Below are 24,039 nucleotides of genomic sequence, written 5' to 3' on the forward strand. Positions count from 1 at the left end.
TTCAAACATAGGATTTATAATAAAATTGTATGTTGACTACTAAATCTGTTCTAAACCGACAAGGTACACATTACAATCTAAATATGTATTAGGTTATTTATGCTAATTCCGAAGCTAAAATTTAATATATTCGTAACAAAAAAACACGAAGGCGACTTCTCAGCAAATATATATTAGAGTATAAAAAGTAATATAAATCGTTTAATATAAAAGTGACGAATATTTACTTCAATTTATTTGAATTCTTTTATTCATTATTGAACAGTGAATCAAGTCAAACACAAATTCCATGCAACGTATTTAAAACTGAATATATGAAATTATTACACAATATAAATATTTTTAAAAGACTAACCATTGAACTGTCCCCACGAGCTCCAAACACTGAATGGTTTTACTTCGGTTTTTGGACCCAATTTATAAGGTCGAAACGGCGTGAATTGTTACCAGATGATATTAAAATTCAATAATTGTTATCTATTCGGAATAGTTTTGGGATCAGAATCATAGAGGGCGCAATACCAAAGTAAATATGCAATTTTAACTCAGTAATAATCTAACCTTCGTGGCGGTTGTTGTCAAGTATTATTTCTCTTAATTATATTTTTATTTATGTTTGTGGCTTAATAATTTGTATGTTTTGTCGACTAACAATGAACAGTAGTATATATATATATATATATATATATATATATATATATATATTTTTATTTATTTGTGTGTAAGTGAAATATAAGGAAGGTTTCGGATGCAACGCTATTTTATTAAAAACCAATAAAATATCATAACAAATTATATTATGGTGCAGATAACAGCCGAGATTTTTTCTAAAAGTTAAAAATATCAGTTAATATAATTAATGCGATAAACATTTTATAAAAATAGTATTTGGTATGAGTTTTTGTTTTACTATGTATAATCACATGATAATCTGTATGTTACAATAATTATTCTATATTTCTCAATTATTTGTTTGCTGTGTCCTCTGACAATGAGTGGAGGCCTGCCAAGCATTTCTCAAATTGAATTTTGTCTATTTGTATCAACTTTCTCGCATTATTAAATTAATTAGAATGTATATTTTCTTGTTAAATTTATTTGCATACTATTATATATAGAATTGAATACCTTCACCTACACCTAGCCTGCGTACAATGGCTAGGCAAAACGTAAATATTACGGGCATAGCCCGCGTACGATAATCCTCAATAATTATTCTAAGCTCTTATTAAATATTGGCGATACGTGCTGCAAATGCGTTTTATTTTTGTAGGTTTTGTGGTGTAGTGGTTATCATAACAGCCACATCTGCTTTACGCGCAGAAGGCCGCCGGTTCGATCCGGCCCGGAATCATCTAATGGAATCCTCTATATTAATTCAAAACCAATGAAGGGTTTTGGTAGTATATTGATTGTTTTATTTTCGATCCCGGTCGGAGTCATCTAATGAAATCCTCTACCTTTATTTAAAACTAATAAAAGGTTTTTGTGGTTTATTCACTGTCGGTGCAATCCCACTACGCATCCTACATAGACGTCTTCAATATTTATTCTAAGCTTTTATTAAATATCGGCGATGCATGCTGCAAATGTGGTTTACTTTTGTAGGTTCCGTGGTGTAGTGGTTATCACATCTGCTTAACACGCAGAAGGCCGCCGCTTCGATCCCGGCTGGAATCATCTAATGTAATCCTCTATATTTATTCAAAACGAATAAAGGCTTTTGGTGGTTTATTGATTGTCGGTGCAATCCCACGATGAATCATATATCAAAGTCTTCAATATTTATTTTAAGCTTTTATTAAATATTGGCAATGCGTGCTGCAAATGCTTTTTATTTTTGTAGGTTCCGTGGTGTAGTGGTTTGAAATGATATGGGGTGTTTGTTGAATTGATTTGGGTTCCAAATGTTGGTTGATCCACTCTCCAATTCGGTGATAAATCCGTCCAACCCTTTCCAGGTGTCGTGGGCAGAGCTTATAGTTATAATATGAAACAATAACACTGGTAGAAATCTCCTCGGAACCGTGAGCACTTTATACTGGTATAGGCTGAAAGAGTCTCATGCGCAAAGTCTAATAGAAACACTGAATTTGATTTGACTGTCACTTTATTTAATTTTTAATAAACTTTCAAATCACAAACTGACATAAATTCGTGTTAAGACATACTCTCTTTAAGACATTATTAGACTGGACTCTCTTCTGGACTCTCTCTTTAAGACATTATTAGACTGGACATCACTGAATTTGATAGACGATCACTACTCTATTTATACAGTATAGGACGTGACATATGTGCACTTCCGCATTCGTGCGCTGGCCTTGTACTTTGGTTATTTATTAAAACCGCACGAAATGCATTATTACACAATAGGTTATCACATCTGCTTTACACGCCGGGTTCGATTCCGGCCGGAATCATGTAATAAAATCCTCTATATTAATTCAAAACCAATGAAGATTTTTGGTGATATATTGATTCTTGGTGCAATCCCATGATGTCAATCATACATCGATGTCCACTACACCACGGAACCTACAAAAATAAAACGCATTTGCAGCCCGCATCGCCAATATTTAATAAAAGCTTAGAATAAATATTGAAAACTTTGATGTATGATTTACATGGGATTGCACCGACAATCAATTCACCACCAAAACCGTTTATTGGTTTTGAATAAATACAGAGGATTTCATTACATGATTCCGGCCGGGATCGAACCGGTGGTCTTCTGTATGATTTATGATTCACCATGGGATTGCACCGACAATCAATAAACCACCAAAAACCTTTATTCGTTTTGAATAAATATAGAGGATTACATTAGATGATACCGGCCGGGATCGAACCGGCGCCCTTCTGCGTGTTAAGCAGATGTGATAACCACTACACCACGGAACGCTGATGATGAATCATAAATCATACAGAAGGCCGCCGGTTTGATCCCGGCCAGAATCATCTAATGAAATCCTATATATTTATTCAAAGCCAATAGAGGGTTTTGGTGGTTTATTGATTGTAGTTGCAATACGATGATAAATCATACATCAAAGTCCTCAATAATTATTCTAAGTTTTTAATAAATATTTGTAATGCGTGCTGCAAATGCGTTTTATTTTTGTAGGTTCCGTGGTGTAGTGGTTATCGCATCTGCTTCACACGCAGAAGGCCGCCGGTTTGATCCCGGCCGGAATCATCTAATGTAATCCTCTATATTTTGTTCAAAACGAATAAAGGTTTTTGGTGGTTTATTGATTGTCGGTGCAATCCCATGATAAATCATACACCAAAGTTTTCAATATTTATTTTAAGCTTTTATTAAATATTGGCGATGCGTGCTACAAATGCGTTTTATTTTTGTAGGTTCTGTGGTGTAGTGGTTATCACATCTGCTTCACACGCAGAAGGCCGCAGGTTCGATCTCGGCCGGAATCATCTAATGTAATCCTCTATATTTATTCAAAACGAATAAAGGTTTTTGATGGTTTATTGATTGTCAGTGCAATCTCATGATGAATCATAAATCATACAGAAGGCCGCCAGTTCGATCCCGGCCGGAATCATCTAATGAAATAATACGATGATAAATCATACATCAAAGTCCACAATAATTATTCTGAGCTTTTAATAAATATTGGCGATGCGTGCAGCAAATGCGTTTTATTTTTGTAGGTTCCGTGGTGTAGTGGTTATCGCATCTGCTTCACACGCAGAAGGCCGCCGGTTCGATCCCGGCCGGAATCATGTAGTAAAATCCTTTGTAATTATTCAAAACCAATGAAGGGTTTTGGTGGTCTAATGATTGTCGGTGCAATCCCATGATAAATCATACATCAAAGTTCTCAATATTTATTCTAAGCTTTTATTAAATATTGGCGATGAGTGCTGCAAATGCGTTTCATTTTTGCAGGTTCCGTGGTGTAGTGGTTATCTCATCTGCTTAACACGCAGAACGCCGCCGGTTCGATCCCGGCCGGAATCATCTAATGAAATCCTATATATTTATTCAAAGCCAACAAAGGGTTTTGGTGGTTTATTAATTGTCGTTGCAATACCATGATAAATTATACATCAAAGTCTTCAATATTTAGTCTGAGCTTTCATTAAATATTGGCGATGCGCGCAACAAATGCGTTTCACTTTTGTAGGTTCCATGGTGTAGTTATTATCTCATCTGCTTAACACGCAGAAGGCCGCCGGTTCGATCCCGGCCGGAATCATATAATGAAATCCTCCATATTTATCAAAACGAATAAAGGGTTTTGGTGGCTTATTGATTGTTGGTGCAATCTCATGATGAATCTTACATCGATGTCCTCAATATTGCTGCAAATGCGTTTTATTTCTGTAGGTTTCGTGGTGTAGTTGTTATCATATTTGCCTAACACGCAGAAGGCCGCCGGTTCGATCCCAGGCGGAATCATCTAATGAAATTCTCTATAATTATTCAAATCCTATGAAGGCTTTTGGTGGTTTATTGACTGTCGGTTTATTCTGATCTTTCATTAAATATTGGCGATGCGTACTGCAAATGCAATTTATTTTTGTAGGTTCCGTGGTGTAGTGGTTGTCACATCTGCTTTACACGCAGAAGGTCGCTGGTTCGAACCCGGCCGGAATCAACTAATAAAATCCTCTATATTTATCAAACGAATAAAGGGTTTTGGTGGTTTATTGATTGTCGGTGCAATCTCATGATGAATCTTACAGTGATGTCCCCGATATTGCTGCAAATGAGATTTATTTTTGTAGGTTCCATGATGTAGGCCGCCTGTTTGATCCCGGCCGGAATCATATAAAAAAATCCTCTATATTTATTCAAATCCAATAAAGGCTTTTGGTGGTTTATTGACTGTCGGTGCAATCTCAATATTTATTCAAAGCTTTTATTAAATATTGGCGATGCGTGCTACAAATGCGTTTTATTTTTGTAGGTTCCGTGGTGTAGTGGTTATCACATCTGCTTTACACGCAGAAGGCCGCCGGTTCGATCCCGGCCGGAATCATCTAATGAAATCCTCTACATTTATTCAAAACCAATAAGGGGTTTTGGTGGTCTATTGACTGTCGGTGCTATCTCACGATGAATCATACATCGAAGTCTTCAATATTTATTTAAAGCTTTTCTTAAATATTGGCGATGCGTGCTACAAATGCGTTTTATTTCTGTAGGTTGCGTGGTGTAGTGGTTATCACATCTGCTTTACACGTAGAAGGTCACCGGTTCGATCCCGGCCGGAATCATCTAATAAAATCCTCTATAATTATCAAAACGAATGACGGGTTTTGGTGGTTTATTGATTGTCGGTGCAATCTCATGATGAATCTTACAGCGATGTCCTCAATATTGCTACAAATGAGATTTATTTTTGTAGGTTCTATGGTGTAGGCCGCCTGTTTGATCCCGGCCGGAATCATATAATAAAATCTTTTATATTTATTCAAATCCAATAAAGGCTTTTGGTGGTTTATTGACTGTCGGTGCAATCTCACGATGAATCATACATCGAAGTCTTCAATATTTATTCTAAACTTTTATTAAATATTGGCGATGCGTGCTGCAAATGCGCTTTGTTTTTGTAGGTTCCGTGGTGTAGTGGTTATCACATCTGCTTTACCCGCAGAAGGTCACCGGTTTGATCCCGGCCCGAATCATCTAGTGAAATCCTCTGTATTTATTAAAACGAATAAAGGGTTTTGGTTGTTTATTGATTATCGGTGCAATCTCATGATGAATCTTACATCGATGTCCTCAATATTGCTGTGAATGGGTTTTATTTTTGTAGGTTTCTTAGTGTAGTGGTTATCACATCTGCTTTACACGCAGAAGGCCGCCGGTTCGATCCCGGCCGGAATCATCTAATGGAATCCTCTACATTTATTCAAAACCGATAATGGGTTTTGATGGTCTATTGACTGTCGGTGCAATCTCACGATGAATCATACATCGAAGTCTTCAATATTTATTCTAAGCTTTTATTAAATATTGGCGATGAGTGTTACAAATGCGTTTTATTTTTGTAGGTTTCGTGGTGTAGTGGTTATCACATCTGCCTTACGCGCAGAAGGCCGCTGGTTCAATCCCGACCGGAATCATCTAATGAAATACTTTATATTTATCAAAACAAATAAAGAGTTTTGATGGTCTATTGATTGTGTGTAATCTCATGATGTCCTCAATATTGCTGCAAATAGGATGTATTTTTGTAGGTTTCGTGGTGCACTGGTTATCACATCTGCTTTACACGCAGAAGGCCGCCGGTTCGATCCCGGCCGGAATCATCTAATGTAATCCTCTATATTTATTAAAAAAGAATAAAGGTTTTTGGTGGTTTATTGATTGTCGGTGCAATCCCATGATGAATCATAAATCATACAGAAGACCGCCGGTTCGATCCCGGCCAGAATCATCTAATGAAATCCTATATATTTATTCAAAGCCAATAGAGGGTTTTGGTGGTTTATTGATTGTCGTTGCAATACGATGATAAATCATACATCAAAGTCCTCAATAATTATTCTAAGCTGTTGATAAATATTGGCGATGCGTGCTGCAAATGCGTTTTATTTTTGTAGGTTCCGTGGTGTAGTGGTTATCGCATCTGCTTCACACGCAGAAGGGCGCCGGTTCAATCCCGGCCGGAATCATCTAATGGAATCCTCTACATTTATTCAAAACCAATAATGGGTTTTGATGGTCTATTGACTGTCGGTGCAATCTCACGATGAATCATACATCGAAGTCTTCAATATTTATTCAAAGCTTTTATTAAATATTGGCGATGCGTGCTACAAATGCGTTTTATTTTTGTAGGTTCCGTGGTGTAGTGGTTATCACATCTGCTTTACACGCAGAAGGCCGCCGGTTCGATCCCGGCCGGAATCATCTAATGTAATCCTCTATATTTATTCAAAACGAATAAAGGTTTTTGGTGGTTTATTGATTGTCGGTGCAATCCCATGATGAATCATAAATCATACAGAAGACCGCCGGTTCGATCCCGGCCGGAATCATGTAATGAAATCCTCTGTATTTATTCAAAACCAATAAAGGGTTTTGGTGGTAAATTGATTGTCGGTGCGATCCCATGATAAATCATACATCAAAGTTTTCAATATCTATTCTAAGCTTTTATTAAATATTGGCGATGCGTGCTACAAATGCGTTTTATTTTTGTAGGTTCTGTGGTGTAGTGGTTATCACATCTCCTTCACACGCAGAAGGCCGCCGGTTCAGTTTCGGCCGGAATCATGTAATAAAATCCTCTATATTAATTCAAAACCAATGAAGATTTTTGGTGATATATTGATTGTCGGTGCAATCCCATGATGTCAATCATACATCGATGTCCTCAATATTTATTCTAAGCTTTTATTGAATATTGGCGATGCTGCCTGCAAATGCGTTTTAATTTTGTAGGTTTCGTGGTGTAGTGGTTATCACATCTGCTTTACACACAGAAAGCCGCCGGTTCGATCCCGGGCGGAATCATCTAATGAAATCCTTTGTATTTATTCCAAACAAATGAAGAATTTTGGTGGTTTATTGACTATCGGTGCAATCCCACGATGAATCATACATCGAAGTCTTCATTATTCATTTTAAGCTTTTATTAAATATTGGCGATGCGTGCTGCAAATGCGATTTATTTTTGTAGGTTCCGTGGTGTAGTGGTTATCACATCTGCTTCACACGTACAAGGCCGCAGGTTCGATCTCGGCCGGAATCATCTAATGTAATCCTCTATATTTATTAAAACGAATAAAGGTTTTTGGTGGTTCATTGATTGTCGGTGCAATCCCATGATAAATCATTAATCATACAGAAGGCCGCCGGTTCGACCCCGGCCGGAATCATCTAATGAAGTCCTCTATATTTATCAAAACGAATAAAGTGTTTTGGTGGTTTTTTGATTGTCGGTGCAATCTCATGATGTCCTCAATATTGCTGGAAATGGGATTTGTTTTTGTAGGTTTCGTGGTGTAGTGGTTATCACATCTGCTTAACACGCAGAAGGCCGCCGGTTTGATCCCGGCCGGAATCATCTAATGAAGTCTTCTACATTTATCAAAACACAAGATTGTCGGTGCATTCTCATGATGAATTTTACATCGATGTCCTCAATATAGCTGCAAATGCGTTTTGTTTTTGTAGGTACCGTGGTGTAGTGGTTATCACATCTGCTTAACACGCAGAAGGCCGCCGATTCGATCCCGGCCGGAATCATATAATAAAATCCTCTATATTTATTCAAATCCAATAGAGACTTTTGGTGGTTTATTGACGATCGGTGCAATATCACGATGAATCATACATCGAAGTCTTCAATATTTATTCTAAGCTTTTATTAAATATTGGCGATGCGTGCTGCAAATGCGTTTTATTTTTGTAGGTTCCGTTTTGTAGTGGTTATCACATCTGCTTAACACGCAGAAGGCGGTCGGTTCGATCCCGGCCGGAATCATCTAATGCAGTGGTTCCCAACCTGGGGGTAAATACCCCCGCAAGGGTAAAACAAAGATTCTAGAGGGGTAAAAAAGGGTGGCACGAAATAGTAATAAAATAGCAATAAACAAAATAATAGTACGGTAAACAAAATAAAGGAAAGTCCTATGTTTGCGCTGCAAGTGGACGAGTCCACAGATGTTGTTTCGTGTTCACAATTATTGATGTTTTCACGATACTTTAAAGATGACGATGTAAAGGAGAAATATTTGTTCTGCAAGTCTTTGCCCACTACTACCCGCGGCGAAGACGTATTTCAAACGCTAAAAGAGTTTATTGAGGAATATGGCCTGATACACCATTTTGCTTTGGCTGTGAAAACACTTCCACCTGATTTGATAAACACGTTGTAAAAATTGTTAATCATATTCGAGGCAGCGCCACTAACTCAAAATTATTCAAAGTTTTATGCGATGTAGTTGGAGCTACATTTAATTTTCTTTTGTACCATACAGACATGGCCGGTCCTGGGGTCCTTAGCGGCCACAAGCCGAAGGAGAAGTTTATGTTTTCATAAAAAATCCGAATTGCTAATTTTATGTTTTTTCGACCAAATTTAGAAAAAGTATGTGTGTGTGTATGTGTGTGTGTTTTTTCTAAAAACGGCTGGACCGATTTCAAAAATTTAAAAGCCACTCGATGTATCTTGATGAGGACTATTGTTTGTCCATTTTGTGTGACGATCAGCCTAGCCGTTTCTTTATAAATCGCAGAAAAGTGAAAAATTTTTCGTCTACGTTTTAGCCCGCAATTCTGAATCGATTTTGAAAATTCAAAAACCGTTCGAAAGATATTGATTGGAAATCGTGCTGATTAGTTTTTGGTAGAGATCGGCCGTGCCGTTTTCTTGTAATAAAGTTTGAAAAAAAAATTTTCGACGATTTTTATGATTATTTTTTGACGGTAGATACCATAGTCTTCTAGATCATACTAAAATATTACGGCCCTACGACAACTGGTTCAGCTTTAAAAATTCATCAAAGTTTGCAAAAATAAGTATGGTCTTTTTGGCATTTGTCAAAATTAGAACTTTCATCGACGTTTGCTCAAAAACGCCTGAACCGATTTCAGATATTTAAAAAGCATTTGATGTATCTCGATGAGGATTATCGTTTCTCAGTTTTGTGCGACGATCGGCCGAGCCGTTTTTTTGTAAGTTGGAAAAAAGTGTTAAACATTTCGTCCACATTTAAGCTCATACTACCGAACCGATTTTAAAAAATCAAAAACTGTTCGAAAGATATTAGTTGGGAATGATACTGATTAGTTTTAGGTAAAAATCTACCGAGCCGTTTTCTTGTAATTAAATGTTGAAAAAAAAAATTAAGCCGATTTTCGTGAAACTTTTTTTGGCGATATATATCATGGTCTTATAGAACATACTGAAATATTACGGCCTTACGACAAGTAGTTTAATTTTAAAAATTTATCAAAGTTTGAGAAAATGAGTAGTTTTTTTGACGTTTGTTAAAAATAAAATTAGACGATTTAGTTGGTATAACGAGTGTACTTGGTGTTGAACATAGTAAACAATCAAAGTCCTATGGAAACTGGTTCAATTATAATTATTGATTAATTAAAATTAATGATTTTTGAAAATTTGCTTTCAGAAAATACTCCGAGTTAAAGTGTTCGTTTGCTCGTTTGCAATGATGTGTGATAAATCCACTCGGAATACTTTTAATCACTCATAAATTAATTTATTTATTATTGATTAATTAGATTATTTATACATATCGGGTTCTAATAATTTAATTTAAATATACTTAACTGAAATTATGCCAAATAATACACAATATTAAAAAAATACATACAAATATAACTATCGATTATAAGACAAAATAATTTTAATGAAAACAAATCATAGAAAAATAATAATCACACCATTAGAAAAAAGTAATGCGACGGTTGAGCTTGTTTTTCAGCATATCATCATATTTCACAATGACAAATAGATTTCTGTTCCATTCGTATTTGAACATATCTAGATTTTTTTAGATGGCAGTTTCTCAGCATTTAAAATTAATATTTCAATTACTCAACATTTAAAATTAATATTTTTAAAACAGCGTCGCGCCCTCCTTGGAACGGTATGGGGCCCCCTTAGGGTTGGTGCGCCCCACAGGTTAGAAATCGCTGGGTTAAACACTCACAACTGACGATAATACAAATATGTGTATGATAAAAAAGTTTAATAGTTTTATAGCCTGCAATATTTGTGGTATGAAAAATGTTATATTTTATTCAATGTTTATGAAATTTTGAAATTCACATTTAATACGCCTGTAGGCATTATAATAATAGATGCTTGGCATGCTCCTATTTCTAATTGAGATATAGAAAATGTTTAAGTTGAATTTTATTCTATTATCAACTTCTTGTAGGGTAAGTCATAATAATCGTAAAAAATAGAAAATGGAAATTTTTGCATATCTTTACGTTTCAAAGGTTACAGAACATTTGAAGTATGTGTGTTTGTGTATGTATGTTTGGATGCAATTATCGTCCACGATTTCGGGCGCACGGATTTTTTGAACGATTCAAAAAACCTTTGCTTCCTGTTGATGGCAAGACGTGCTGCGTCCCGTAAAGCATTTTTAAAATAAGTTTTTATTTTTGGTCAACTTTCTCCCATTAATAAATTAATTATAATGTATCTTTTATTGTAGCATTTATTTTTGAAATAAGTTTTTTTTATTTGTATTTTTATATTAATAAGTACACATCTATTAAACAGGCTGATTAAATAATAATTTAACGTTCACTTTCTGCTTTCTTACAAGTAATATTAATACTACTAAAAACCATACAACTTTTCACATTGCAGTACCACCCAAAAATATATTTTCAACGCACGATTCAAATGATAATTTTTAGTTATTCTTTCTAAAAAGTCTAAAATTTGTTTACAAATTTCTGTAAAAAAATCAATGTAAAAACATAAAAAGCAAATTAAGTATTATTATTAATTTGTATTTTTTTAATATTTTATACAATTCGATATTATCTTATATATAAAAATGGATCGCAAAATGTGTTGGTAAGCGCATAACTCAACAACGCCTGGACCAATTTGGCCAATTCTTTTTTTAAAATGTTCGTTGATGTCCAAGGATGGTTGTTACGGCGAGAAAAAATCGAATAATTGCAGGGAAAACCCTAAAAACAGCCCTTTTCTTTTTTAATCGAGTAGAAAACGAAATTTGTAGAAAAAACAATGATCTATGTCATGACATTTTGTGTAGTTTTTGATCATCTGATTTTTAATATATTTATATAAACATAGAAACATCTTTCTATTAATTAACGTGCTATATTGGCAGCCAAAAACATTGATGTAAATGAATTAAATTTCAAAATTCAAGAACAAATTACAGGCGAATCAGTTGATTCGGCAACTAACCAAGACGATCCATCGGAGTTTTTAAACTTGCTGGATTTGCTAAGATTGTCACCTCACAATCTTCAATTGAAGGTTGGATCGGCAATTATAATGTTGCGAAATATCGACCAACCGCGCCTTTGCAACGGCACAAGGTTAGCGATAAAAAAAACTACCAAGCAACGTGATGGAAGCAACTATATTGAAAGGATAGTATAAAGCAGAAGATGTTTTCGCACCGTGCATCCCAATGATTCCGACTGATGTGCCATTTGACTACGATTTCAATTTGAAAAACCCATGTTTCTCACATGGAAAATTGTATGTTGTTTGTTACCGTATTGGAAAACCATCAGATTTGTTTGTCTATGCGCCAGGTAATAAAACAAAAAACATAGTTTATCACAAAGCACTACAATGAAAATTGAACTGATTTTTGAATTATGATTTACATGATTGAAATTACTTACTTTTAAATGCTTATAGTGTTTTATTTAATTATTTTTAATTCACACAGAATTATTACCAGGGTGACGGTTCTGTTCAGGATAATTTTTTGCAAAGAATAGAAAAAAGGTATAAACAAAACACCGCCACATTACAAATTTTTTTGACAGGGCGAAGTCTGTCGGGTCGGCTAGTTTTGTAATAAATTCATATATACATTAAATTAAAATTAAAATATTCTATATAAATTGAAAAATTGATTTAAATATTTTGATACTGATAATTACAGTTATAACTGGAATAGAACTTTTTCCATGAATTAATAAATTAAATAATTTTTAATTGATTTAAGAGTATAAAATGCAAAAATTATTTATAATTAGAAGTGACTTAAAAAATCGTTTACTTATAAGCTTGAGCAAGAAAAAGCTAGAAAGTAACAAATTTAAAAGTAAAGATTTATTTGATTTTTTTTATTTGTAAGACTTTTCGATATAAGTTTACAATTATCAGTAATGCGTGCAACCTATAGTGATCCATCTATGTATATTAATTAAAACAATTATCTAAATACCTAATTATGACAATTGTACTAATAGCTAGAATGCAACTCTTTTCCACACCACCCAGGAGGTAGAGTTGCTAGGCGCGTTTTTTTAATGTGGTGTCGCCACATAAATGCAACGACTTCTGCAGCCCTAATCCACCTAAACTAACTTATTGACTAATTATTCTTAACTAATAAACGAATTGTACCGAATGTAACGCGAAAAGAACCTCGCGAGATGACCTAATGTACCCAAAAATTTCGATTTTTAAAAGCGAAAGAACCTCTCGGTGTGTAGTGTGTAATTTTTATAAATGTGAAATTGCATGAAATTTTAATATGGAAATTGTAGTTCGGTTTTATAACGGTGATTGTGATATTATAAAAAAAAAGCATCCACATGATGTACCCCCCAGAGTACAGAAGTACTCCCCAAATACACCATGCAATTACTTGGAAAAAGGACTTCATAGTCTCCCAGCCTATGAAGCTTATGGACAAATCATTTTGTGATTTGCAATTATTAATTAATTGATGTAAAAAAGCGCGGAAAAAAGAAAGGTTCTTCCACAACGCCACCCCCTTTGAGCTCAAACAAAAGTACGCAAAAAAACCCAAAAAAGGTATGACTGAAGATATTAACGTAAAAACGCGAATTAATAATACGCGAACAACTTTAAAAAACGTATGACCGAAAACGCCCCTTATAAATAATATAACTACTTAATAGCAATTACTTAATAATAATAGAATAATATAACTAAAGTCTTCTCACACTTCATATTCATTTTGATATTCACCAATCCGGCAGTTTTCTTCTGTTGGTCTTGATCCGTCAGCAGTCTTCTGTTGGTCCTGGTTGGCTTCTGGAAAGTGATGAATAATTATGAAATAAAAATTGATTATTATTTTAAATTAATTTGAAAATAAATTACAAAATATTCGACCGAAATTTTTACGTCAAAAGGACTCTTAACTAAGCATTAGTTTAAGACTAATATAATACAATAATATTGATACACTATTATAAAGATCCAATAATAATAATACAATATAATTAAAGTTTTTTCTTACATTTTATCTTTGCTCCATATGATTTCATTTATGCGCATAATCTCCAATCTGGTAGCGGCTTCCTGGTTGTCTTAAAGAGGAAATCTTCTGGAAATCTTCATAGAAATACACCTGAAACGAGATTAAAAAAACACAAATTTCCCTAAAAGGGATGAGGATATAAACGGGGCCCCGGTAATGTTAATATTAAAAAATTATATACTTATATAAATGTAAGTCTAGATAACGACTAATTATATGTAATACGAGAAAACTAATATATGCATGCATATTATCCTGGAATGTGCTTCTCCTGTAGTAGTTGGTCTTGGCATTGATTCCTCTTGTATCACAAGCCCCTCCTGGGTTGTGCTTCTCCTGTAGTAGTTGGCCTCGGCATTGATTCCTTTTGTATCACAAGTCTATCCTGGGTTGTGCTTCTCCTGTAGTAGTTGCTCTTGGTATTGATCGATATACTTTTTTTAAAAAAATTCAAACACTTTTCAAGCACTGCGTCTTCAACATTTCTCCGTCACGGGAGACCCATTGTGCAATAACGAATATAGTACATAAAAGCAGAAAAAATCCGTTAAAATAAATATAAGTAATTTGAGAAACAAGCTGGATTTCAAAATTTCAAACTAGATGTTTGAATGCGCATATAACGTAAGGTAATTAAAAAAAAATAAAAAAAAATTAACATTACTCTTAATATGTACATAAAGTAATATTTATGAATTAAAGCGTATGGCGTTGCTCCGCTTCTGGGAAAAACTTTGCAAGCAACCACACACCGACAAACAAAAATTAATTTAATAATTAATCGCGAACTACTCGAACCTGCCGAGGGGGGAGGGCGACAGGTTTTAAAAACGCGCAAACTCGGCTTTAAAAATCGTTTTAAACGATGAAAAAACTATAAATGATTAACGATAATAGTTTCGAACTCAATTTTCCGCACATCAAAACAGAAAAACGGTTGGACGCAAGTAGTAACTAAGCCATGATAAAAATAGATTAATTAAAAATTTTAAATATAATAAAATGTAAAAAAAGGCACAATGAATCCTCAGTCACCCGCCACTGTGCAAAACACCACACAAAATCTGAAACAAGTTAAATAAAAAGAAAATTAATTAAAATAATAAAATAATAAAATAATATAAATAAATAAATTCTAGTCAGTTGTAAATACAGTAGAAGTGCCTTAGTCGCGCTTCTTTCATTTGCGTTTTTGCAATTCCTGGCCAAAAAAAAATTAAAAAAAAGTATTTCAAACATAGGATTTATAATAAAATTGTATGTTGACTACTAAATCTGTTCTAAACCGACAAGGTACACATTACAATCTAAATATGTATTAGGTTATTTATGTTAATTCCGAAGCTAAAATTGAATATATTCGTAACAAAAAAACACGAAGGCGACTTCTCAGCAAATGTATATTAGAGTATAAAAAGTAATATATATCGTTTAATATAAAAGTGACGAATATTTACTTCAATTTATTTGAATTCTTTTATTCATTATTGAACAGTGAATCAAGTCAAACACAATCAAGCAAAACACAAATTCCATGCAACGTATTTAAAACTGAATATATGAAATTATTACACAATATAAATATTTTTAAAAGACTTACCATTGAACTGTCCCCACGAGCTCCAAACACTGAATAGTTTGACTTCGGTTTTTGGACCCAATTTATAAGGTCTAAACGCCGTGAATTGTTACCAGATGATATTAAAATTCAATAATTGTTATCTATTCGGAATAGTTTTGAGATCAGAATCATAGAGGGCGCAATACGAAAGTAAATATGCAATTTTAACTCAGTAATAATCTAACCTTCGTGGCGGTTGTTGTCAAGTATTATTTCTCTTAATTATATTTTTATTCATGTTTGTGGCTTAATAATTTGTGTGTTTTGTCGACTAACAATGAACAGTAGTATATATATATTTATATATATATATATATATATATATATATATTTATTTATTTATTTATTTGTGTGTAAGTGAAATATAAGGAAGGTTTCGGATGCAACGCTATTTTATTAAAAACCAATAAAATATCATAACAAATTATAATATGGTGCAGATAACAGCCGAGATTTTTTCTAAAAGTTAAAAATATCAGTTAATATAATTAATGCGATAAACATTTTATAAAAATAGTATTTGGTATGAGTTTTTGTTCTACTATGTATAATCACATAATAATTTGTATGTTACAAAAATTATTCTATATTTCTGGATTATTTGTTTGCTGTGTCCTCTGACAATGAGTGGAGGCCTGCCAAGCATTTCTCAAGTTGAATTTTGTCTATTTGTATCAACTTTCTCGCGTTATTAAATTAATTAGAATGTATTTTTTCTTGTTAAATTTATTTGCATACTATTATATATATATATATATATATATATATATATATATATATATCAAGCATAGTAAATTATTTATAAGTGCGGCCCGCCACATAATTTTAGAATTAAATACCTTCACCTACACCTAACCTGCGTACAATGGCTAGGCAAAACGTAAATATTACGGGCATAGCCCGCGTACGATAATCCTCAATAATTATTCTAAGCTCTTATTAAATATTGGCGATACGTGCTGCAAATGCGTTTTATTTTTGTAGGTTCCGTGGTGTAGTGGTTATCACATCTGCTTTACGCGCAGGCGGCCGCCGGTTCGATCCCGCCCGGAATCATCTAATGGAATCCTCTATATTAATTCAAAACCAATGAAGGATTTTGGTGGTATATTGATTGTTTTATTTTCGATCCCGGTCGGAGTCATCTAATAAAATCCTCTACCTTTATTTAAAACTAATAAAAGGTTTTCGTGGTTTATTCACTGTCGGTGCAATCTAGGGTTTGTCGGTTTTCAAAAACCGGTTTTTTGACGAAATTTATGAAATTCGAAAATCGGTTTTTTAGTAAAAAAGCCGGTTTTTACTGTATAAATGGAAAATGACAAATATAGCCTAATATAAAATGCGATGCAGCGTTTTGATTCTTGGAATCATATCGGTTCAATAGCGTTTGGAATCTTATCAGTCTGCCGTGGTTCCCAGAAAAGTTTTGTGTTGTCTTTAGTCTAATGTATATATTAATTCTAATGTTTATACGAGTGTTTATATTAATTCAGATCAATGGACTTCTTGTTTCTTTATGTGCAGTTTATAAGTTCAGTATTCAGTGTTCAGTGCCATGATATTTGATACAGATATAATACGAAATGTAAGTAGTTATTTTATTATTATAAAAATATATATTATTATTTAAACTATTTTTATTTTTGTGGTCTAAAATGTCAGACTGGAATGGAATTATTTCAAAAAAGTAGACAAAGAAAAAGCGCGTTGTATTTATTGCAATAAAATGCTTTCTTGCAAAGGATCAAGCACAAGCAATTTACATAATCATTTGAAAACAGTACACGATAAAAAAAACGAAAAAATTCTCGGGTGCCGGCTCTACTTTACAAACATGTACACAACCACGTATTTTTAATTTTGTGAAAAAAACTAGTTTAGAAGAAATAGTGTCAAAGCTCGCTGCATTAGATGGACTATCAATTAATTGCATAACAAATAGCTCATTTATAAGAGAATCATTACAAAAACGGAATTATTGCTTACCACAGAATAATTCTAGGGTTATGGAACTTATTTACAACTTTTACGAATCTATAAAGCATGAAACTATAAATGAAATAAACTGTATGAAAAATAAAGGACAAAAATTTTCTATAACTATAGATGAATGGACTAGTAAAGGAAATCGAAGATATTTAAATATTTTTGAATTAACATTTTATCAAACGGAAAAATAATTAGAATTTTGAAAATTAATTCATTGAAACTACTCGAAATAGAAAATACTCGCGGCTTAGCTTAATTGTTTTTAAAACTAAAATTGATATTATCAAGGATGTATCTAATATATTTTTTTAATTTAATAAATAAATAAATGTTTTTTTTATTTTAAATTTATTCATTTATTCGAAAATTCGAAATTTTCTTTCACTATCATCGAAATATTTACATTCTTATATGTGAAAATAATGCATAAATAACGAATAATTATTTTCAAAATTATTTAATCCACATAAACTATTATATAACTATTTTTGATTGACTAATTAAAATAAAAATAATTTTGTTTACTATCCATAAAATTTAACAATAAATAATTTCAATCAAATACTGCTTAAAATTGCACTAAATTTGTGGATAAATTTTTGTTATTAACAGGATATTCGAGCAAAAATTTATTTTCTATATAAAATTCGAAAACCGGTTAAAACCGGTTTTCTGGCAAAATTAAAATTCGAAAACCGGTTTTCTGAAATGTCGGTTTTTGTATAAACCTTAGTGCAATCCCACTACGCATCCTACATAGAAGTCTTCAATATTTATTCTAAGCTTTTATTAAATATTGGCGATGCATGCTGCAAATGTGATTTACTTTCGTAGGTTCCGTGGTGTAGTGGTTATCACATCTGCTTAACACGCAGAAGGCCGCCGCTTCGATCCCGGCCGGAATCATCTAATGTAATCCTCTATATTTATTCAAAACGAATAAAGGCTTTTGGTGGTTTATTGATTGTCGGTGCAATCCCACGATGAATCATATATCGAAGTTTTCAATATTTATTTTAGGCTTTTATTAAATATTGGCGATGCGTGCTGCAAATGCTTTTTATTTTTGTAGGTTCCGTGGTGTAGTGGTTTGAAATGATATGGGGTGTTTGTTGAATTGATTTGGGTTCCAAATATTGGTTGATCCACTCCCCAATTCGGTGATAAATCCGTCCAACCCTTTCCAGGTGTCGTGGGCAGAGCTTATAGTTATAATATAAAACAATAACACTGGTAGAAATCTCCTCGGAACCGTGAGCACTTTATACTGGTATAGGCTGGAAGAGTCTCATACGCAAAGTCTAATAGAAACACTGAATTTGATTTGACTGTCACTTTATTTAATTTTTAATAAACTTTCAAATCACAAACTGACATAAATTCGTGTTAAGACATACTCTCTTTAAGACATTATTAGACTGGACTCTCTTCTAAGACATCACTGAATTTGATAGACGATCACTACTCTATTTATTCAGTATAGGACGTGACATATGTGCACTTCCGCATTCGTGCGCTGGCCTTGTACTTTGGTTATTTATTAAAACCGCACAAAATGCATTATTACACAATAGGTTATTACATCTGCTTTGCACGCAGAAGGCCGCCGGTTCGATCCCGGCCGGAATCATCTAATGTAATCTTCTATATTTATTCAAAACAAATGAAGGTTTATTGATTGTCGGTGCAATCCCATGATGAATCATAAATCATACAGAAGGCCGCCGGTTCGATCCCGGCCGGAATCATCTAATTGAAATCCTATATATTTATTCAAAGCCAATAAAGGGTTTTTGTGGTGTATTGATTGTCGTTGCAAAACCATGATAAATCATACATCAAAGTCCTCAATATTTATTCTAAGCTTTTACTAAATATTGGCGATGCGGGCGCAAATGCGTTTTATTTTCGTAGGTTCCGTGGTGTAGTGGACATCGATGTATGATTGACACCATGGGATTGCACCGACAATCAATATATCACCAAAAATCTTCATTGGTTTTGAATTAATATAGAGGATTTTATTACATGATTCCGGCCGAAATTGAACCGGCGGCCTTCTGCGTGTGAAGCAGATGTGATAACCACTACACCACAGAACCTACAAAAATAAAACGCATTTGTAGCACGCATCGCCAATATTTAATAAAAGCTTAGAATAAATATTGAAAACTTTGATGTATGATTTATCATGGGATTGCACCGACAATCAATTCACCACCAAAAACCTTTATTCGTTTTGAATAAATGTGGGGGATTACATTAGATGATTCCGGCCGGGATCGAACAGGCGCCCTTCTGCGTGTTAAGCAGATGTGATAACCACTACACCACGGAACGCCGGTTCGATCCCGGCCGGAATCATCTAATGAAATCCTTTGTATTTATTCCAAACAAATGAAGAATTTTGGTGGTTTATTGACTATCGGTGCAATCTCACGATGAATCATACATCGAAATCTTCATTATTTTAAGCTTTTATTAAATATTGGCGATGCGTGCTGCAAATGCGATTTATTTTTATTTGTAGGTTCCGTGGTGTAGTGGTTATCACATCTGGTCCGGTTCGATCCCGGCCGGAATCATCTAATGTAATCTTCTATAGTCATTCAAAACGAATAAAGGTTTTTGGTGGTTTATTGATTGTCGGTGCAATCCCATGATGAATCATAAATCATACAGAAGGCCGCCGGTTCGATCCCGGCCAGAATCATCTAATGAAATCCTATATATTTATTCAAAGCCAATAGAGGGTTTTGGTGGTTTATTGATTGTCGTTGCAATACGATGATAAATCATACATCAAAGTCCTCAATAATTATTCTAAGCTTTTAATAAATATTGGCGATGCGTGCTGCAAATGCGATTTATTTTTGTAGGTTCCGTGGTGTAGTGGTTATCACATCTGCTTCACACGCAGAAGGCCGCAGGTTCGATCTCGGCCGGAATCATCTAATGTAATCCTCTATATTTATTCAAAACGAATAAAGGTTTTTGGTGGTTTATTGATTGTCGGTGCAATTCCATGATGAATCATGAATCATACAGAAGGCCGCCGGTTCGATCCCGGCCAGAATCATCTAATGAAATAATACGATGATAAATCATACATCAAAGTCCTCAATAATTATTCTAAGCTTTTAATAAATATTGGCGATGCGTGCTGCAAATGCGTTTTATTTTTGTAGGTTCCGTGGTGTAGTGGTTATCGCATCTGTTTCACACGCAGAAGGCCGCCGGTTCGATCTCGGCCGGAATCATGTAGTGAAATCCTCTGTATTTATTCAAACCCAATGAAGGTTTTTGGTGGTTTAATGATTGTCGGTGCAATCCCATGAAAAATCATACATCAAAGTTCTCAATATTTATTCTAAGCTTTTATTAAATATTGGCGATAAGTGCTGCAAATGCGTTTCATTCTTGTAGGTTCCGTGGTGTAGTGGTTATTTCATCTGCTTAACACGCAGAACGCCGCCGGTTCGATCCCGGGCGGAATCATATAATGACATCCTCTATAATTATTCAAATCCAATGAAGGCTTTTGGTGGTTTATTGACTGTCGGTTTATTCTGATCTTTTATTAAATATTGGCAATGCGTGCTGCAAATGCATTATTTTTGTAGGTTCCGTGGTGTAGTGGTTGTCACATCTTATTTACACGCAGAAGGTCGCCGGTTCGAACCCGGCCGGAATCAACTAATAAAATCCTTTATATTCATCAAATGAATAAAAGGTTTTGGTGGTTTATTGATTGTCGGTGCAATATCATGATGAATCTTACATCGATGTTCTCAATATTGCTGCAAATGGGATTTATTTTTGTAGGTTTTGTGGTGTAGTGGTTATCACATTTGCTTAACACGCAGAAGGCCGCCGGTTCGAACCCGGCCAAAATCATCTAATGAAATCCTGTATATTCATCAAAGCGAATAAAGGGTTTTGGTGGTTTATTGATTGTCGGTGCAATCTCATGATGAATCTTACAGCGATGTCCTCAATATTGCTGCAAATGAGATTTATTTTTGTACGTTCCATGGTGTAGGCCGCCTGTTTGATCCCGGCCGGAATCATATAATAAAATCCTCTATATTTATTCAAATCCAATAAAGGCTTTTGGTGGTTTATTGACTGTCGGTGCAATCTCGCGATGAATCATACATCGGAGTCTTCAATATTTATTCAAAGCTTTTATTAAATATTGGCGATGCGTGCTACAAATGCGGTTTGTTTTTGTAGGTTCCGTGGTGTAGTGATTATCACATCTGCTTAACACGCAGAAGACCGCCGGTTCGATCCAGGCCGAAATCATCTAATGAAATCCTCTATGTTTATCAAAAGGAATAAAGGGTTTTGGTGGTTTATTGATTGTCGGTGCAATCTCATGATAAATCTTACATCGATGTCTTCAATATCGCTGCAAATGCGTTTTATTGTTGTAGGTTACGTGGTGTAGTGGTTATCACATTTGCTTAACACGCAGAAGGCCGCCGGTTCGATCCCGGCCGGAATCATTTAATGAAATCTTCTACATTTATTCAAAACCTATAAATGGTTTTGGTGGTCTATTGACTGTCGGTGCAATCTCACGATGAATCATACATCGAAGTCTTCAATATTTATTCTAAGCTTTCATTAAATATTGGCGATGAGTGCTACAAATGCGTTTCATTTTTGTAGGTTTCGTGGTATAGTGGTTATCACATCTGCATAACACGCAGAAGGCCTAGAAATCATCTAATGAACTATCTAATAAAATCCTCTATATTTATTCAAATCCAATGAAGGCTTTTGGTGGTTTATTGACTGTCGGTGCAATCTCATGATGTCCACAATATTGCTGCAAATAGGGTTTATTTTTGTAGGTTTCGTGGTGCAGTGGTTATCACATCTGCTTAACACGCAGAAGGCCGCCGGTTCGATCCCGGCCGGAATCATCTAATGTAATCCTCTATATTTATTCAAAACGAATAAAGGTTTTTGGTGGTTTATTGATTGTCGGTGCGAACCCATGATGAATCATAAATCATACAGAAGACCGCCGGTTTGATCCCGGCCGGAATCATGTAATGAAATCCTCTGTATTTATTCAAAACCAATAAAGGGTTTTGGTGGTAAATTGATTGTCGGTGCAATCCCATGATAAATCATACATCAAAGTCTTCAATATTTATTCTAAGCTTTTATTAAATATTGGCGATGCGTGCTACAAATGCGTTTTATTTTTGTAGGTTCTGTGGTGTAGTGGTTATCACATCTGCTTCACACGCAGAAGGCCGCCGGTTCAATTTCTATATTAATTCAAAACCAATGAAGATTTTTGGTGATATACTTATTGTCGGTGCAATCCCATGATGTCAATCATACATCAATGTCCTCAATATTTATTCTAAGTTCTTATTGAATATTGGCGATGCTGGCTGCAAATGCGTTTTAATGTTGTAGGTTCCGTGGTGTAGTGGTTAATACATCTGCTTTACACGCAGAAAGACGCCGGTTCGATCGCGGCCGGAATCATCTAATGGAATCCTTTGTATTTATTCCAAACAAATGATGAATTTTGGTGGTTTATTGACTATCGGTGCAATCGCACGATGAATCATACATCGAAGTCTTCTTTATTTATTTTAAGCTTTTATTAAATATTGGCGATGCGTGCTGCAAATGCGATTTATTTTTGTAGGTTCCTTGGTGTAGTGGTTATCTCATCTGCTTAACACGCAGAACGCCGCCGGTTCGATCCCGGCCAGAATCATGTAATGAAATCCTATATATTTATTCAAAGCCAATAAAGGGTTTTGGTGGTTTATTAATTGTCGTTGCAATACCATGATAAATTATACATCTGCTTAACACGCAGAATGCTGCCGGTTCGATCCCGGTCGGAATCATGTAATGTAATACTCTTTATTTATTCAAAACCAATAAAGGCGTTTGGTGGTTTATTGAATGTCGGTGCAATCCCACGATGAATCATAGATCGAAATCACCAATATTTATTTTAAAGTTTTATTAAATATTGGCGATGCGTGCTGCATATGCGTTTTATTTTTGTAGGTTTCGTGGTGTAGTGGTTATCACATCTGCTTTACACGCAGAAAGCCGCCGGTTCGATCCCGGCCGGAATCATCTGATGAAATACTTCGTATTTATTCCAAACAAATGAAGAATTTTGGTGGTTTATTGACTATCGGTACAATCTCACGATGAATCATACATCAAAGTCTTCATTATTTATTTTAAGCTTTTATTAAATATTGGCGATGCGTGCTGCAAATGCGATTTATTTTTGTAGGTTCCGTGGTGTAGTGGTTATCACATCTGCTTCACACGCAGAAGGCCGCAGGTTCGATCTCGGCCGAAATCATCTAATGTAATCCTCTATATTCATTCAAAACGAATAAAGGTTTTTGGTGGTTTATTGATTGTCGATGCAATCCCATGATGAA

The 24,039-nt window shown here is 34.5% G+C and overlaps 35 non-coding genes across 35 annotated transcripts; 32 read left to right on the top strand and 3 right to left on the bottom strand.

The window, feature by feature from the left end:
- Positions 1–1,607: 1,607 nt before the first annotated feature.
- Positions 1,608–1,680, top strand: Trnav-aac. The gene has a single exon. It is a non-coding gene; the product is annotated as a tRNA-Val (tRNA).
- Positions 1,681–2,831: 1,151 nt separating this feature from the next.
- On the bottom strand, positions 2,832–2,904 carry Trnav-aac. Its single transcript has one exon. It is a non-coding gene; the product is annotated as a tRNA-Val (tRNA).
- Positions 2,905–3,126: 222 nt separating this feature from the next.
- Positions 3,127–3,199, top strand: Trnav-cac. Its single transcript has one exon. It is a non-coding gene; the product is annotated as a tRNA-Val (tRNA).
- Positions 3,200–3,365: 166 nt separating this feature from the next.
- Positions 3,366–3,438, top strand: Trnav-cac. Its single transcript has one exon. It is a non-coding gene; the product is annotated as a tRNA-Val (tRNA).
- A 236-nt stretch (positions 3,439–3,674) lies between these two features.
- Positions 3,675–3,747, top strand: Trnav-cac. The gene has a single exon. It is a non-coding gene; the product is annotated as a tRNA-Val (tRNA).
- Positions 3,748–3,912: 165 nt separating this feature from the next.
- On the top strand, positions 3,913–3,985 carry Trnav-aac. The gene has a single exon. It is a non-coding gene; the product is annotated as a tRNA-Val (tRNA).
- A 567-nt stretch (positions 3,986–4,552) lies between these two features.
- Positions 4,553–4,625, top strand: Trnav-uac. Its single transcript has one exon. It is a non-coding gene; the product is annotated as a tRNA-Val (tRNA).
- Positions 4,626–4,936: 311 nt separating this feature from the next.
- On the top strand, positions 4,937–5,009 carry Trnav-uac. Its single transcript has one exon. It is a non-coding gene; the product is annotated as a tRNA-Val (tRNA).
- A 165-nt stretch (positions 5,010–5,174) lies between these two features.
- Positions 5,175–5,247, top strand: Trnav-uac. The gene has a single exon. It is a non-coding gene; the product is annotated as a tRNA-Val (tRNA).
- A 338-nt stretch (positions 5,248–5,585) lies between these two features.
- Trnav-uac lies at positions 5,586–5,658 on the top strand. The gene has a single exon. It is a non-coding gene; the product is annotated as a tRNA-Val (tRNA).
- Positions 5,659–5,788: 130 nt separating this feature from the next.
- Trnav-uac lies at positions 5,789–5,861 on the top strand. The gene has a single exon. It is a non-coding gene; the product is annotated as a tRNA-Val (tRNA).
- A 165-nt stretch (positions 5,862–6,026) lies between these two features.
- On the top strand, positions 6,027–6,099 carry Trnav-uac. The gene has a single exon. It is a non-coding gene; the product is annotated as a tRNA-Val (tRNA).
- A 113-nt stretch (positions 6,100–6,212) lies between these two features.
- Positions 6,213–6,285, top strand: Trnav-uac. Its single transcript has one exon. It is a non-coding gene; the product is annotated as a tRNA-Val (tRNA).
- A 293-nt stretch (positions 6,286–6,578) lies between these two features.
- On the top strand, positions 6,579–6,651 carry Trnav-cac. Its single transcript has one exon. It is a non-coding gene; the product is annotated as a tRNA-Val (tRNA).
- Positions 6,652–6,816: 165 nt separating this feature from the next.
- Positions 6,817–6,889, top strand: Trnav-uac. Its single transcript has one exon. It is a non-coding gene; the product is annotated as a tRNA-Val (tRNA).
- A 293-nt stretch (positions 6,890–7,182) lies between these two features.
- Trnav-cac lies at positions 7,183–7,255 on the top strand. Its single transcript has one exon. It is a non-coding gene; the product is annotated as a tRNA-Val (tRNA).
- A 167-nt stretch (positions 7,256–7,422) lies between these two features.
- Positions 7,423–7,495, top strand: Trnav-uac. The gene has a single exon. It is a non-coding gene; the product is annotated as a tRNA-Val (tRNA).
- Positions 7,496–7,660: 165 nt separating this feature from the next.
- Trnav-cac lies at positions 7,661–7,733 on the top strand. The gene has a single exon. It is a non-coding gene; the product is annotated as a tRNA-Val (tRNA).
- Positions 7,734–7,975: 242 nt separating this feature from the next.
- Positions 7,976–8,048, top strand: Trnav-aac. The gene has a single exon. It is a non-coding gene; the product is annotated as a tRNA-Val (tRNA).
- Positions 8,049–8,157: 109 nt separating this feature from the next.
- Trnav-aac lies at positions 8,158–8,230 on the top strand. The gene has a single exon. It is a non-coding gene; the product is annotated as a tRNA-Val (tRNA).
- Positions 8,231–8,395: 165 nt separating this feature from the next.
- On the top strand, positions 8,396–8,468 carry Trnav-aac. The gene has a single exon. It is a non-coding gene; the product is annotated as a tRNA-Val (tRNA).
- An 8,116-nt stretch (positions 8,469–16,584) lies between these two features.
- On the top strand, positions 16,585–16,657 carry Trnav-uac. The gene has a single exon. It is a non-coding gene; the product is annotated as a tRNA-Val (tRNA).
- A 1,769-nt stretch (positions 16,658–18,426) lies between these two features.
- Trnav-aac lies at positions 18,427–18,499 on the top strand. Its single transcript has one exon. It is a non-coding gene; the product is annotated as a tRNA-Val (tRNA).
- A 1,123-nt stretch (positions 18,500–19,622) lies between these two features.
- Positions 19,623–19,695, bottom strand: Trnav-cac. Its single transcript has one exon. It is a non-coding gene; the product is annotated as a tRNA-Val (tRNA).
- Positions 19,696–19,860: 165 nt separating this feature from the next.
- Trnav-aac lies at positions 19,861–19,933 on the bottom strand. The gene has a single exon. It is a non-coding gene; the product is annotated as a tRNA-Val (tRNA).
- A 538-nt stretch (positions 19,934–20,471) lies between these two features.
- Positions 20,472–20,544, top strand: Trnav-cac. Its single transcript has one exon. It is a non-coding gene; the product is annotated as a tRNA-Val (tRNA).
- Positions 20,545–20,780: 236 nt separating this feature from the next.
- Trnav-cac lies at positions 20,781–20,853 on the top strand. Its single transcript has one exon. It is a non-coding gene; the product is annotated as a tRNA-Val (tRNA).
- A 362-nt stretch (positions 20,854–21,215) lies between these two features.
- On the top strand, positions 21,216–21,288 carry Trnav-uac. The gene has a single exon. It is a non-coding gene; the product is annotated as a tRNA-Val (tRNA).
- Positions 21,289–21,417: 129 nt separating this feature from the next.
- Positions 21,418–21,490, top strand: Trnav-aac. The gene has a single exon. It is a non-coding gene; the product is annotated as a tRNA-Val (tRNA).
- Positions 21,491–21,828: 338 nt separating this feature from the next.
- Trnav-aac lies at positions 21,829–21,901 on the top strand. Its single transcript has one exon. It is a non-coding gene; the product is annotated as a tRNA-Val (tRNA).
- A 130-nt stretch (positions 21,902–22,031) lies between these two features.
- Positions 22,032–22,104, top strand: Trnav-aac. The gene has a single exon. It is a non-coding gene; the product is annotated as a tRNA-Val (tRNA).
- A 350-nt stretch (positions 22,105–22,454) lies between these two features.
- Positions 22,455–22,527, top strand: Trnav-aac. Its single transcript has one exon. It is a non-coding gene; the product is annotated as a tRNA-Val (tRNA).
- A 507-nt stretch (positions 22,528–23,034) lies between these two features.
- Trnav-uac lies at positions 23,035–23,107 on the top strand. Its single transcript has one exon. It is a non-coding gene; the product is annotated as a tRNA-Val (tRNA).
- A 539-nt stretch (positions 23,108–23,646) lies between these two features.
- On the top strand, positions 23,647–23,719 carry Trnav-uac. Its single transcript has one exon. It is a non-coding gene; the product is annotated as a tRNA-Val (tRNA).
- A 165-nt stretch (positions 23,720–23,884) lies between these two features.
- On the top strand, positions 23,885–23,957 carry Trnav-cac. The gene has a single exon. It is a non-coding gene; the product is annotated as a tRNA-Val (tRNA).
- The last annotated feature ends 82 nt before the right edge of the window (positions 23,958–24,039 follow it).

The sequence above is a fragment of the Ctenocephalides felis genome, unplaced genomic scaffold (genome assembly GCF_003426905.1).
Source record: "Ctenocephalides felis isolate EL2017-DRISC unplaced genomic scaffold, ASM342690v1 CF-g0.4_SCAFFOLD_00845, whole genome shotgun sequence".
In the NCBI taxonomy this organism is placed as follows: domain Eukaryota; kingdom Metazoa; phylum Arthropoda; class Insecta; order Siphonaptera; family Pulicidae; genus Ctenocephalides; species Ctenocephalides felis.